This window comes from Rhinolophus sinicus, linkage group LG04 (genome assembly GCF_036562045.2).
Source record: "Rhinolophus sinicus isolate RSC01 linkage group LG04, ASM3656204v1, whole genome shotgun sequence".
NCBI classification, from domain to species: domain Eukaryota; kingdom Metazoa; phylum Chordata; class Mammalia; order Chiroptera; family Rhinolophidae; genus Rhinolophus; species Rhinolophus sinicus.
The window spans coordinates 132,854,897-132,870,688 of NC_133754.1; the positions used below are offsets into that span (position 1 = coordinate 132,854,897).

Here is a 15,792-nt window from a genome sequence, read left to right on the forward strand (position 1 = left end):
GAATATATCACCCCACATGCTGTCCTTGTCCTCTCCGCAGTAGGGAGGCTGGTTTCCAGCCACTCATCACAGGATTTCCCCTTCTCAATCACTACTTGGCAGAGCCCCTTATCTCTGTCCAGCCCAGCCTGGCTGCTTAGCACCCCAACTGAAAACTATATCCAATACCTGAGGTGCAGAACACCTCCTGCCCAAGAAGCCTCGGCTCCCCTTCTCTACCCCTCACTAAAATTGTCTCTTCATAAGCATGTATTGTATTGCCAATTAAATCTCTGTCTCTTGCATTTTTATACCCACCACCCCTAACCCTTGCTGCCAGCTTTCCCTCTAAAATGAAATAGTGAAACAAATGAAATCATCGAAAGCACGCGAACACCCGAAGCAGCTCAATCAGGATCCACACCTGGACAAGTCCGCTGTGGCTTTAATGGTCGGGAATAGCCTGTGCCTGACAAGTCCTCGTCTCCCCGCGCTGACCACTTTACCCTGAACCCCGGGATTCCGTCAAGGTCTCCGGGTCACGGGGTCAGCCTGGTTCGAGTAGGGGCAGCTCGTGGTCGCCGCCGGGGTCCCCCCTTCCGCCCCACATCACCAGCTCTCCCAGCCACTGCCGCCGCCGCCTCCGGGGCGGGTGCTCGGAACACCCCGCGCCGTGTTCTCCCCGCCGCTGCTCCCGCCCGCCGGAGCCCGGCCCGCGCCGCTGGCAGCCATCAAGTGGCTCGTTAAGGAAATGCAGGTGAGTGCGTGCGGCGGAGCGGCAGCTGTGGAGACGTGGGGCGTGTGTCTGTGTGAGCGAGCGGGAGGAAGCGCGAGCGCCTGCGAGCCAGCGAGCCAGCAGGAGAGCGGGAGCGGCCGGGAGATGCTCGCCGCCTCGGCTCCCCGACCCGCCGCGCCCGCACCCGGCGGCCCGAGCGCGTGGGGCAGCGCCTCGCCCTGACAGCCGCCTGCCTGGTCGCGCGGCCGCCGCTGCTCCGCTAGCCGCTCGGCGGCCTCCCCGCCCTGCGCTCCCCGCCGGCCGGCGCCCGCTGGTGCTGCTCCTCCGCCTGCTCCCCGCGCGCCTCGCTGTCAGGCCGCCTCGGCCGCCGGGGCGCAGGTACTTTGCCTTCAGAACAATTGGCAGGACCCGAGCAAGCTTGCGGAGCGCCCTGGTTTCCGTCTGTCTTTGCCCCCTCCCTCCGGCAAAGAGGATCCCACTTTTGAAACAAACCGAACCGGAAGCACCCCACCAAAGCCGAAGCCCGACGGGCTGCTGTGCGTGTGCTGCCCTTTCTTGCAGTTTATTCTGGGCCTGTGTGGAATAGAGAGACGATTCTTTATCTGACTGGTAGGAAAGAAGAGAGGAGACTCCTCGGGGTTTCCAAGGAGGACCGGAGCGGCTGCTTTCGTAAGTAAACTGTGCTTTTGGATTTCTTGACTCTAAAGTGAGACATATGCTGAATGCTTTTGCCCCAGTGGCATGGTCAGTTTGTGTGTTTTACGGAGGAAGAAGTTGACTTATTTAACTTCAGTAGTTCCTAATTGAGACGTGGTTTGCTAAGCTTTTCTTTCTTTCTTTTTTTTTTTTTTTCTTTCTGAGGGTGAGCCCCGAGACTTCAGTGTGCAGTATGGGCAACCTTACTGGGGATCTGATGTTTAAAGTCTTATGGTTCTCGGAGTATTGGGAGCCTCGTTTGTGAAACGTTTGATGGTTCTAAGATTTAAGAATGGTTACCTAGAAAACGTTTGAGAATCCTAACCCTACTGGTATACTTCTCCCGCTACCTTCAACCTCAACCTTAATCCACACCTACTTCCATCCATGTCTGACTTCACGTGGTCGCTTGTTTTATCTTCGGAAGAGGGCTTGCCCAAAAATTGGGTCAACGGAAAGTTAATAAAGATGCTTTGAAAGACCAGAAGGAAATTCTGTTGCGGTTTCTCAATGCTTGTAGGTAGATACGATGTGGAGGAAAATCCTGGAACTAGCCTAGTTTGGAGAATTTGGATGTAATTAATTTGGAGAGGGGATATGAAAAATTGGTTTGGAGAGGACAGGAGCTGGGACTGTGACTTTGACACAGCAGGTTATAAACTGTGACTGGCTCAGCAGCCAGTGACAGATTTAAGGTGTCTCCTAGGGCTGAATATCTCTGCATCAAAAACTTTTGCAGGCAGTATTACTCTTGGGGTTAACATCACTGTGCCAGGTGCTGAGGCATTTCTGCAAAAGCAGGTTCCGCCCTCTGTGAAAGGGTTAACAATATCTTTTAAAAGATGTAGTATAACATTTGCCAATATTTTGAAATATCTAAATAAAACCTTTGTGTTATGTCAGGAAAAATATAGTTGAGTCAGTTTGTTTTGCACAAGAGGGAGAGAATCAATAACATTTCAGCATTTTTTTCCCCTTATCACTGCCAAATGGACTCTGAATCTAATTCTTCTTGCATTGTTCCATATACAGTACATACAGTAGGAATTGCAATTTAGATTAAAAAAAGAGCTGATTTTGAACAAATTCAAAGTTCTTTGACACAATAACACTCTTACTGACTACTGTTAAATAGTGATTAAAAAAAAGTTTGTTTTGTCTTGAACTTTTAGTTTTCTATCTCAACATAAAACACACTTTTTAAATCAAATTGCTTTGAGTTATAAACAAGACTGAAAATTGAAACTACTGATCTCACAGATAATTTCAATTCAACAAAACACCTTCCTATCAAATAATACCTGAGAGCTTTCTTATATTGAATTTTTAATAATGGTCAAGTGAAAAAAAATGCCTTTATATTTACTCAAATGAGTATATAAAAGCAGCTATATTCATTCGGCATTCATTTAAACATTTAAGATTAAACTAATGTGCAATGTTTAAAAAAAGGAAAGATCTTGTAGAGTTGTTATGGTTATTTAAGGTTGAACACTTAATATCTTGGGACATAAGTTTTTATGGTAATGAAATAACAGTAGGGCAGTTGATGAATTTGTTGACATGAAGTTTTCATCCATTGAAATCATTTGGAAAAGATTCTTGTATGTTACTTTGTTTACTATCCAAATGGGTTTTCTTAGAGATATTACTACTCTCAGCTGTCATTTCTGTTATTGGTTTATAATGAACTTAAATAATTTAAAACGAAGCCCTTGGCTGATCAGTTTTGGTGTATAGCTTATGACCTCTACTCATTTGTGACCATCAACATCTGAGAGTATATCTGATGTTTGAAAAAACAATGTTGAAAAATGAAGGGTAAGATTGTATTGAAGTAACCAAATCTAAGAGCGATTCAAACATATCATTATGTACAGAGGGTGCCCAAAAAATGTATGCACGTTTTAAGAAAGGAAAAAGCTGTATTAAAATTTTAATACTCAATATATACTGATAGCAAAAGATGAATACAAGTCATGTATATACATTTTTTTGGCACCCCCGGTGTGTGTGTGTGTGTGTGTGTGTGTGTGTATATATATATATATATATATATAAATATATATATATATAATTGGACATATTTTCCACAGTAGAAAAGGCATGACAAAATTGTTGATCCTGTTCAAATATCTGAAAGCAAAGATTTATAATTAACATGAAAACTAATCTGACACACATTCTATCTCTATTTACCTGAGGAAAATAGCCTGAATTAAAACTGTTTCTAGCAAAGCTGACACATATTTTATATGATCACTGTCTTTATATAATAACAGGAAAAAGTCAAAGCTGGATGGGGTGATTTAATTGTCAGGGTTTTTTTTTTTTTTTTTTTGCTTTATTTATTTATTTTCCCCACCAGCTTTCTGTACAATACAGAGGTGGTTGCAGCCGTAAAGTTGAAAGTTGCTAGTGTCAGCAGTAATGTGTTTTATTATGCAATTGTTCTTGTTATTCAGATCAGATAATGGCCAGATGAAATACATAAGCAGTCTGCAGGGAATGAATGATTAATTCCTCTAACGTGTGCTTACTAAAGGATTTCTTACTAATAAAGCACTGCATACCTGTATTTGCTTACAGTTGCAGTTGGTGAAGGCAAAAATACTTCTTTTTTCTTTTAATATTAACAGAATTTACAGGTCTAGTCCTGTAACTGTGGTAATTTAAAGATTACCTTGTAGACATGGTCATATATTTTATGGAAGTCCTTGGATATGATTATTGTTTACTTAAAAGATTTAATTTAGAAAGTAAAACATGTTAATTAGGTGTGTGATATCGCAAGGCTGACCTATTTTTTAAATTTATTTTGTCTTTCCCTCTATGGGATGACATTCTGCCTCTTCTGTGTATTACTAGTAGGGGTCAGGTGCAACCTGCAAGTGCAAAGGACATTTTTCTTTAGTAATGTAAGTGTAAGAGAAAAGCTAAAATATATCTGGTTATATAAAATAATTAGCTGGATACTATCGTGAAATTTTAGAAATGGCTAATAGTACACAAGAAAATTGTTGTGTTTACCACTGGTGTAAATTGTTTTGCAGTTAGAGAAGTATCATTAATGTAACTTTCAATGTCCCTTCATTCCAAGACTGGATTATGGGAGAAAGTGAGGAATGGACAAATTTTATAGATATTTTAAGAACATATGACTGGAAATCCATACTATACATTTTAAATATACCCACCTAATGTCTTCTTTTTTATAATTACTGAAAAATGTGATTTTCACAACTGCTTAATTGAATACACCTATCGATATATATTTATCAATCTATCTCTCATGATTAATAAAACAAATAACTTTATTTCAAGATTCCTCTTTTTTTGGAGAAAATACCTCAATATCAGTAATATCTTTTTGGATTTACATCTATTGTGAATTTAAATAATTAATGCAAATGATGTGATAATATATATTCAATAATGCTAATTTAAAAGTTATAGAGAAAATTGGATGGGTAAGATTTTGCATCCTGTTGAGTACTTTTTGAATTTGTTTATCTTCATATATATTTACATGCAAATTCTCTATGACTACTGTCAGTTCACTGGGTTTTAATCAGACTGGTCAGAAGAAATTTGACATCCATAAAGAATAAATGAATTTCCATTGGTATAATCAATGTACAAGTTAATTGTGCCTGCAATAATGCTTGTGCTTTTTCAAACTCTTTAAAAATTTGTTGAACAATGAATAAAAAATAAAAATTACCCACTGGGTGAGCACTTAAGTGATTGCAGAATCAAAGGTTTTGAGTTTTCTTCTCATCGTTATAATTGTCTGTGACCTCAGGGAGGTGACTTGGACTCTATACCTGGGTTTTCTCTTCTGTTCTGTCAAGTGTGGAAATTGGCCTACAATTTGAGACCATTTGAATTCCAAAATCTCATGAAACAAGCTAATATAATTACTAATATAATTACTAGTAGTGTTTAGCAAATTGTCAGATTACACTGTGACAGCTTGAAAATCCATACAGGAGTTAGGGGCAGCCATCTTGTTTGAAAGAGAACTAATGAAATCATCCTGAAGCCAGGCTGGCAGTGCCTGGACACTATTGCCTTATGGATTAAATGTTTATTTGGAGTGGCTTTGGAGGAGGAGGGTGGAAGGAAGGGGGTGGTTAAATATATCTGGGATGGTTAAATATTCCTCTTAACCACCTTTTGATCCTGAAAGAATATTATATGTATAAGTATCTTTGACTTTGTTATTCTATTGAATTGCAGAAGGGTGTAAGAAAACAAAAATAAAGTGAATTGCTTAGTATCTTTTGACTTCCTTTTTTTCTCCTCTTAGTTTCTCCATATGTGCTAGTTTACAATATCATATTCAGATAAATATGCACAATTTAAGTAAACTCATATTTTGTTTTCTGAGATACATGTTACAGACTGTCACAGCTAAAAGGAACAATAGAAAAATTTATTTCAGCCCTGTAATTTAAAGAGGAAACCAAAGACTTTAAAGATTAAAAACTGCAAAGTTGAGATGAATTTCCCAAGTTCACAGAGAGGTTTTACAGTTGTATTTAAGAGCCCACATTGGCAAGTAAGTACATAGACAATGATTTATATACCTATTAGTAAATTATCAATACAATAATTTCATTGATGAGATATGATACAATGCATTTCCTCTAAAAGTATTGTATAATGACAAAACTTCTAATCATGAAAATGAACACAGAGAACAGTACATACAATGTTAATTTTAAGTGCTTCCTTTCTTAAAGAAAAAACAAGACATTATTCCTGGATAGAAGTGGCGTCTGATTAGTTCTTAAATCCATGGATTTTAGTTCAACAATATACCATATTACCAATTCCTTGCCTCTTGTAATAACTCCTTATATTTTCTAAATATTTTATAATAATTTAATATTTTTAAGGTTGTGATGTATTGAATTGCAGAGAAAAATAACTGCTGTTCCTTCACATTTGTTATTATGGACCTTACTTGCCAGATTTACTGCTATTTGAGCTTATACTAGATGTGGGAAAACAAACAAACAAACAAACAAACACAATGAAAGGAACAAACTAACATTTGATTATGACATGGTTACATAAAAGAAATCATCTTTAATCTAAAATTAACTTAAATGTATATATTTTTTTCTGGGATGCCATGTTGTAAGATTCATTATATATATAATGTAATCTGATTTACTTTGCAAGGAAATAAATGTATTACACTTAAACACAGAATTAATGAACTTCTATAACAAATTACTTTTAAGCACATATATTTAAATAATCAGATACACAAGTCTATTAATGCATTTATTGTATGGGAACCACTGTGAATTATACTTTTAAAAAACTATCCAAAGTTAAATTTCTCAAATACAGTTTGTGTTTAAAAAAAGGGGGGGAAGTGACCCTTTAACAGCAAAATGAACAGAGAACAAAGCCAGGCAAGCATTGTGTATATATTACTTTTTACTACTTACCCACTAAACACAGGCATTATGACATTTCTATCACAGTCTGTACTCTTATTTCTTTGATAACATGGTACTAGTTAGACAAAAGCCTAGAACACAGCTTCCTTCCAGTTTCAGGAAAGGTTAATTTAGAACGTAGAAACAGAGGGGAAAACACAAAATAAAATAAAATAAAATAAAAACAAGAATAAAAGAGTGTTTCCGTTTTTTAAATGAACTAGTCTAGGCCACTCGTTCAAGGCTTTTATTTAGGTAGGAAGAAAAATACTCATATAATCTTGTATCCCTAAGATGCTCTTCCAATACAGTCACCTAAAATCTTTATAATTAGAATGAGAACTTCTACTTAGACATATAAAATAAAGGGTGGCGAGAGAACAGGATGGAGAAAGGAGACTTGTTAATCTCACCCTAGAGGCATTATTTTTCTACTTCTTCTATTTCCCACAGATGGGTTTCAAAATCAGAGATGACTAATCACGTTGGGGTAAATGGTCATCAGATTGATAGGGATTCTGGCCCATACCTTCACTGTGTCATAGTTCCAGTTTTTGCCATTACTAGAACTTATCCATTTGGAACAATTGGTAAGGTCAGTTTATCAGTTCATGATCTACATTGATTCCTTTTTAATTTTGCCACAGATATCAGGGATAGAACAGTAATTTAGGCACCATAGCTAAATTATGCCATATTTCTAGAACTTACACCCTCTTCTATTTCCCAATTTGTATATATTGTTGAGTCAGAATCATTAGTTGGGATTATACAGTATGTACCACATAGCAGTGGAACGCATATACATTTCGTACCCAAGTATTTATTGAGTCTCCTATGTGCACAAACTGCTGAGTAAACCACTCACGAGCTAGCAATACATAATTGCCCAAATTGTGACCATCTTATGTTCTTATGAAATGTTTCCCCATTATCAAAACATTTTTTATTTCAGAGAAACTAGAATCTCTCTAAAGAATCTCTTCTTTCAAGTCCCTGAAAAATTTCCAAATGCATTCCTTCCTTTACCATTTTTGCCCTCTCCTTCTCTGTCATCCTGATTCAGAGGCATCTCTTTTGGAAGCTGGGTGGAATCCTTGTTGCTGATTTAGCAGCTGCAGGCTGTGCTGTATTCCACTGGAATTAGTTGACATCATTTATCATCTTCAAAGCTGGTTACTCCAAGGCTAATTCTTCATGCACCCCACTCTCCAGAGTTCTAGAGAATCAGTAAGATGCAATAAGCATACTACTACACCATCCTCATAGCTACAAGATATAGAAAACTCAAATAAATCTGCATACCATGGTAGCAGGTCACAATCTATGTACCAATCACTTATATTTAAAAATCCAAGGATACAAGTTATAGTAAAGGCATATGCTATTATTTCAGTTGTAACCAAAGCATCAGAGGAGAAGTACATTGGTTTTCTCAGGAAAGAGAACAGACAGAGGAAAGAGAGCAAATTTCACCTGTACATTTTGATGTGTGAGTTATTTTCTTAAGAGGGAGGATAATATGTACTTTGTATCAAATAACCAAAAAGGAAGAAAAAGTGTAATTTAAATTTTTAGAAATTTCCTTGTGTTATTAGATATTTTTGAAGTTAAAACATTACCCTAAGATGACCTCTTGATTTTCCTCTAGAAGAGATAATAGGAACATTTCTGAATAATTTTAAAGAATTTCCCTCTTTATTCTTTCTAAAAACCCTTACCAAAGATATACTAATGGTATAATATTATTCAACAGGAACATTTGAAAAACAGTGCCCAGATAATATTGTTTCACCCTCAAAGATACTTTATATTTCTAAACCTTGATGTTGGTCTATATGCATCACAAAGATAAGAAAAATATTTTTCCATCATTTGGAATTTCCCATTGTATTTTATACTCAATTCGTTCTTAATTAATATTTGTTCCTGGTATTTATTTCAGTGAATCATTGCTTGTAATTTTAGTGTGTTAGGATGTCCGGTGGGTTCTCCTCTGAATGGATGTGTTCATTCTGTGTCATCTGTGCTATCCATTTGTTTCCTCCTAGGAAACATATGTGGTTAGTTCTGTAACACAGGTTTAGAATCATCATTTATACCTATGTGGTTGAGGACAACAGGGCTTTCTTGTGGTAGAATTATGTGCTTTAAAGAATTGAATTCAGACCTTTAATCTCCCATTTTCCTGCCCCTCAGGAAGGTATGCCTTCCTTTTGTTTTATAGAGTCTTGATGCCATCCTATTTTCCCAAGCACCCCTTTCATTGTGGAAACTTGCCAGGATTTAATAACATAAATTTCACATTTGCTAAGAAAACATTGAACATTACAGGCTATTTGGAGTAGTTTATCTTAAGAAATATTCTAATTATATTTATATATCTATATATCTATATCTATATCTCTGTATATCTATATCTATATCTCTGTATATATTTATATCTGTCTATCATTTATTTATGCATATACTGTTTTCATAGAAGGGAATTACTTTGGCCATAGCTGAGAATGAATCTGGAGATGAATCAGTTTAGGAGGATAGGTCAGAAGAGAATGTATGGTTCCTTCCAGGGCAGGCTTCTTTTCTCCCTTATTCAATAAGCCTATCTTTTCCCGTTTCTGTTTCTCTTGGTGAGGTTCCCTCTTCTGTCCATTTTCCTTGACCTTAATGGAAACTGGGAATTACAGACACACTGGGATGACTCTGTTGGCCATATGAGAATATAAAAGTGTATGTTGAAAAGATTTTAAAATATATTTGACCATTGTTTGCATTGTGCAGTTCCCTTATTGCTCAGTAGTCTGTCTCATTGGTATAACAATCCACATTTCACAAACAATCCATCACTTCTATGGTGGCATTAAAATTAAGGACCTTTTTTTTTTTTTCCTTATCAGAGATGGCCTCAGGGTTTATTTTCTTTTTGGGTTCTTGGACTATTTTTGTCTCATAATTCCTTCTTATGACCTGTGAACAAATCTCTAGGTAGAAAGTGATAATGATAGCTCACATTTATTGACTCTGCAATATATATCAGTTGCTGTTTTAAGTGCTTTATATGAATTAACTCATTTATTCCTACATGTGAAGTTGATTCACTTCTCTTTAATTTATACATGATGAAGCAAGTAAACTTGACCAAGGTATCATAGCTAGTGAAGCAGCTATACACTCTGGCTGTGGATCCCACATTTTAAACAGCTTTGCAATATTTGTGTTTTGACACATAGATTTAAATATATTTTCCCAGATGTACAACATTAGTATACACTAATGTATATATGAGGAATTCCACAATGGCATAGTTTCTATGTAACACAGGTGGAAAAAGTGATGCATCCAGGCTCTGCTTTTATGATACAATTCCTTTAAAATGAACACAAGTTATTGTATGTAAATGATACCATGTAAATAGAACATTGTGAAAGTGTTACTCAGAGGGAACAGAGATGTAAGGACCAACGCATCAAGGCATACTATCTCCAGATATCTGTTTCCAGAATTGAGTAGGTAAGTATGGTGTGAAGCTTTTGGGTTTATTGCCTGGAATATTTGATTCAGGAAATACAGAATCTGGCATGCTTTCTGCTTTTCTCTGTGGTGTACTTCCAAGCTCAGGACCCTTCCCAAGAGTAGATTGATCAAGGTGGTTCCCACCACTCAGCCCTCCATAGCTTTGTGGCCACAGATTTTATGCTGCATCAGTGCTCTACACACCGTGATTCACTTGGTGTCTGGTGACCAAGAACCACAGTCTCCCGAGAATCATGGAAGATGTTAGAGGCCATTTGTCCTGTGGAAAAGGTACGGCAGAACAGAAAAGCACAGAAGCAGGGAAGATGTGCTCAGAATGTACTATGGGCTAAAGTTTAGGGTCAAGAGCGACCCACTTAGCAGTGAACATACTTCAGAGATTCATAGTGTACAGTTTCCATGATAGTGAAATGAGACTATGGGCATAATTAACTGATGCCAAGTATAATATAAGGGATTCTGATCATAAGCAATAAAGAAATAAAGGAAAACCAAAAATGGATCCTGTAAGAATCATTTTAATTACATTAATGTGCTTGAACTCTTACTACATTTATGCCTCATTGCCATGCGGTCTGGGTATTATTTACACCATTGCATCACACTGGGTTAAATTTGTCCTAAGTGTAATTTGATTGCAAATGTAAACTACTTTTATTGGCATTTTTTTCCCCAGTAGTTTGATCACTGTTCTTAAATTTTAGTATGACTACTTACTTGAAACTTAAAAATGAATGGAAGGAATATGAGTTACTACATAAATTGTGATTTAATTTTTAGATTATAAGGATAGGAAATTTAAACTGTTACTTCTACATTAACCTCAAAATTAAAGAAAGATTGAATAAAATAATCCTCAGTCAACATTTATTGGGTTTCTAGGGTATGATAAATGCTTGATGGAGAAATATCGATGGGAATCTGGTGCCTTAATTTTGAAAGGACACGAGCAATATCTTAGATGCTCTGTAAAATTATCAGAAATACTGTGTGACGTTTTAAAATTGAATGAAAAAGCATTACCTTTGCTTTTTCTTAATTTATTGATCAACGCTTCATATGTCTTAGGTACACATTTGTCAAGTTATAATTTTAATTAATACTAATAGATTGCAAAGATAAAAAAAAAATGTTGCTTTTCCCCTATATTGGGGGGAATATATTATACCAAACATAGAAAGTTAAAGTTGTTTCATGACTCATATTTCAAGATGTTCAAAGCTCTTTCTTTCAGGAGTGAAAGACAGTAAATACTTAGCAAGCAGGGTAACTGGATTATCTTCACCCTCTCTCCCCAGGGTCTTCCTAAAGTCTTTCTTCCCTGAAGTGTTCTGATAACTTGCTATGAATTTTCAGTTGTAAATGAGAATTGAGGAGTAGAAAATGTGCCAGACTGGGCAGTTTTATGATGCAAATTTGTCCACTAGAGACCTTCACAGAGCCCGTATACTACTTGTTACAAATTGAATGTTGGCCTACTGTCACTGGAAAGCTTGACTGAGGAAGAGTGGTCAAGAATGAAGAACAAAGAATTCCTGGAATGTTTAACACATTAGCAATACTGTCTTTTTATTTCTTTTTGATTTACAAAGAAATGAGATGCAATCTTCAGGTCCAGAGTGGTCCTAATTATTCTAGAAATGTAATATATTCATTATACACAATATAATTTGGATATACAGCATGAGTAATACAAGATATCTTGGATTAGGTTTGTGTAGGAACAGATGTAATAGGTATTGCAATTAGTTAAAATAAGCAAATTTGCAATTTCAAGGGCGTAACAGAACCTGACTTGCTTTCCCCTTTTCTCTATGCTGTCCCTCCAAGCTCAGGACCCTTCCCAAGTGTTGATTGATCAAGGTAGTTCCCAGAACTCAGACCTCCAGAGCCTTTTTCTGTTTTTTTTTTTTTCAGAAGTCTAGATGGCCTCATCAAATTTGTAGCAGTATCCACGTTTAGCTCAGTAGAGTCCTGCCATAAACAGATACCTACCAGTGACCAAGCTCTGTCAGGCTCACCTTTTATTTTTTGCCAAATCTTTCCCTATGACCGTCAATTTGCTTCAGAGTCTTACCAATTGCCATAATCCATTGGGGCTGTGATTACAAAAATACCATAGTCTGTAGCTTATAAACAACAGAAATTTATGTCTCACTGTTATGGAGGCTGGGAAGTCCAAGATCAAGTTGCTGGCAGATTTGGTGCCTGGTGAGAGCCCCTTTCCTGTTTCATATACAGCCTTCTGTTTGTTAGTTCTCACATGGGATAGGGGCAAGGAGGCTCTATGCTATTTCTTTACAAGAGTACTAATTTCATTCATGAGGGCTGTACCCTCACGACCTAGCCATCTAAAATTCCTACCTCAAAATACCATCCAATGGGGGAATAGGTTTCACTATGTGAGTTTTGGGAAGACACAAGCAGTCAGTTCATAGCACCAATCTTACCTGGATGACTATTTCCTGTATCCTTACCTATACTTTGTCTCCTCTATTATTTTCTCTGCCACCAAAGGATTTAAAAAATAATACAGATCTGATCAAGCTTAAAACATTAAAAGATTCCTTCTTGCAAGGAGTATAATGTTTAAAAAAATTTGAGTTATATAAAGGTACCTGTTTTACTCAGGTTGCAAACTACCTTTTCATCTATGTCTTACCTTCTCCACCCCTTCCCTCATGTATTCTATATTAAAGCCAGTTAAAAATGGTGTAATTTAGGTAGCTTATGACGAAAATGCTAATGATGGCAAACATTTATAATTGCATTTTCTCTGTTGAGGAATCTGTCTTAAATTTTCTAAAATTAGATGTATGTGTCTTCCAGACACTAATTTTGAATCTGATTTCAGAGTATTATGAGTATCCTTTCTAGCCCATGACATATACACACACACACTATATATATATATATATATATATATATATATATATATATATATATATATATATATATATATATAATGTAACAGAATGACAACTTTTGAGGGATTTTTTTTTTTGTGTGTGTGGCTTTGCTTAAGAAGAACCACCTACTGTATTACTTCTGCACAACAGATTGATCAGTTTCTATTGCTTCCCAGCAGTAGCCAGTATATTCCATACAAAGCAAAATCTCTAGCAAAATTTTATGTTGTGTTTCCCCTGCCAACTCCAAAGTGGTCAGCCTCCCTTGGCTTACCATCCTGGAACTGTGTGGGTTTCTTACTGTAGCCCAGGTCCCTTAGGCACAGCCTTTGCTGCTCACAGCTGGCTGAGCTCCAGTTCTTTGTTGATGGAGATGCTACTGTAACATCTGTTGAGTACTGCATATATGTAGTTACTCTCATCAATCTTAAGAATTTGGGTGTACTTTCCAGCCATGTGGTGCACATTGTATAACATAAAATCTGTCTTGAAGAGAATGTTGCAGATGGAAAATAGAAACAATATATGATATGTTTTTAATGTAGCTTTGATACTAAGAAGTTCGAAAAAGATTTGTTGAATATTTGGATGCTATATGACCAATTTTCTGTGTGATTACCAAATAGGAATTATTTTTAAAGGAAATTTGTTTATATAATGGTTTCAAAAAATAATTGATTTTTGTTAAGTTAATCAATCCTGATTGCCTTGGGAAAAGTCTTCCTGATTTATTTATTTTTCATTTTCGTTGTTCGTTTATTTTGTTCTTTAGATTCCACATATAAGCTAAGTCACATTGCATCTCTTTCTCTGTCTGATATATTCCACTCAGTACAATACCCTCTATGTCCATCCGTGCCATCACAGATAGCAAGAACCCATTTCCTGCCATTGTTGAGCAATATTCCATTATATATATACAGCCTCCTCTTTATCCATTCTTCCATTGATGGACACCCAGGTTGCCTTCACATCTTGGCCATTGTTAATAATGCTGTAATGAACATATGGATGCACACATCCCTTGAGGTAGCATTTTGGGTTTCCTCAGATAAATACCATGAAGTGGAATTAATTCTTTGTCTCTTGTTATAACCTTTGTTTTAAAGTCTGTTTTGTCTGGTAAAAGTATTGCTACCCCCACACTTTTTTTTTTCTTTTCTATTTTCATGAAATATCTTTTTCTATCCCTTTATTTTCAGTCTGTGTGTGTCTTTGGATCTGAAGTGACTCTCTTGTAGGAACATATGTAAGGGTCTTGTTTTCTTATTCATTCAGACATCCTTGAAGCATTTAATACTTTTACATTTAAAATAATTGTTGATAGATATGTATCTATTGCCATTTTATTATTCATATTTTTAATCTTTTTTTGCTTTGTTTTGTTTTTCCACTTTCTTCTTCTTAAAGAAGTCCCTTTAACATTTCTTATAATACTTGTTTGGTGGTGTTGAACTCCTTTAGTCTTTTGTTTTTTTGGTCTGGGAAGTCCTTGATTCTAAATGACAGCTTTGCTGTTTGTAGGTGTTAGTCTTGGTTGTAGGTCCTTGCCTTTTATAATTTTGAATATTTCCTACCAATCCCTTCTGACTTACAAAGTTTCTGTTGAGAAATCAGCTGACATTCTTATGGGAGCTCCCTTGTATGTAATTAACTGCTTTTTTCTTGCTGCTTTTAAGAGTCTCTCTTTGTCTTTAGGCTTTGTCATTTTAATTATGATGTGTCTTCCTGTAGGCTTCTTTGAGTTTATCTTGTTTGGGACTTTCTGGTCTATCTGGGCCTGCATGTCTATTTCCTTCACCACTTTAGGGAAGTTTTCCATCACTATTTCTTACAGGTTTCCAATTCCTTCCTTACTCTCTTCTCCTGTTGTTACAACTATAACGCAAAGGTTGGTATGCTTGTTGTTGTCTGAGATGCTTCTTAAACTATCCTCATTTGCATTGGATTCTTTGTCCTTTTTGCTGTTTTGATTGAGTATGTTCTGTTGCCTTATCTTCCAAATCACTGATTTGATCCTCTGCTTCACCTAATCTACTGTTGATTTCCTGCAATGTATTCTTCATTTCAGTTATTGTAGTCTTTACTTCTGACTGGTTCTTTTTTATGTTTTCTATTTTCATTTTTATGTTTCCTGTCTCTCTGTTGAAGTTCTCCCTGAGATTGTTGAGCATCCTTATAACCAGTGTTTGGAACTCTGCATCTGGTGGATTGCTTGTCTCCATTTTGTTTAGTTCTTTTCATGGAGCTTTGTTCTGCTCTTTAATTTGAGACATATTTCTTTCCCTGCTTATTTTGGCTGCCTCTGTGTTTGTTTCTATGCATGAGATAGAACTGCTGTGTCCCCTGGTCTTGGTAAAGTGGCCTTATACAGTAGATGTCCTGTGGAGCCCAGTGGCACAGTTTCCCAGGTCAGTTGAGCCAGGTGCTCTAGGTATGTCCTTTGCGTGGGTTTGTGTACCTTCCTGTTGTAGTT

General features: G+C 36.6%; 1 protein-coding gene across 44 annotated transcripts in view; it reads left to right on the top strand.

Annotated features, from left to right (window-relative positions):
- Positions 1–756: 756 nt before the first annotated feature.
- The window catches only part of PTPRD (protein tyrosine phosphatase receptor type D), a 2,063,955-nt gene continuing 2,048,919 nt past the window's right edge, over positions 757–15,792 (top strand). For 43 of the 44 annotated variants that reach the window (XM_074330405.1, XM_074330404.1, XM_074330420.1 and 40 more), the window contains exon 1: positions 757–1,384. The gene's annotated coding sequence lies outside the window, so the exon portion shown is untranslated. The remainder of the gene's footprint in view (positions 1,385–15,792) is intronic. The other variant, XM_074330406.1, reaches the window with a different exon arrangement.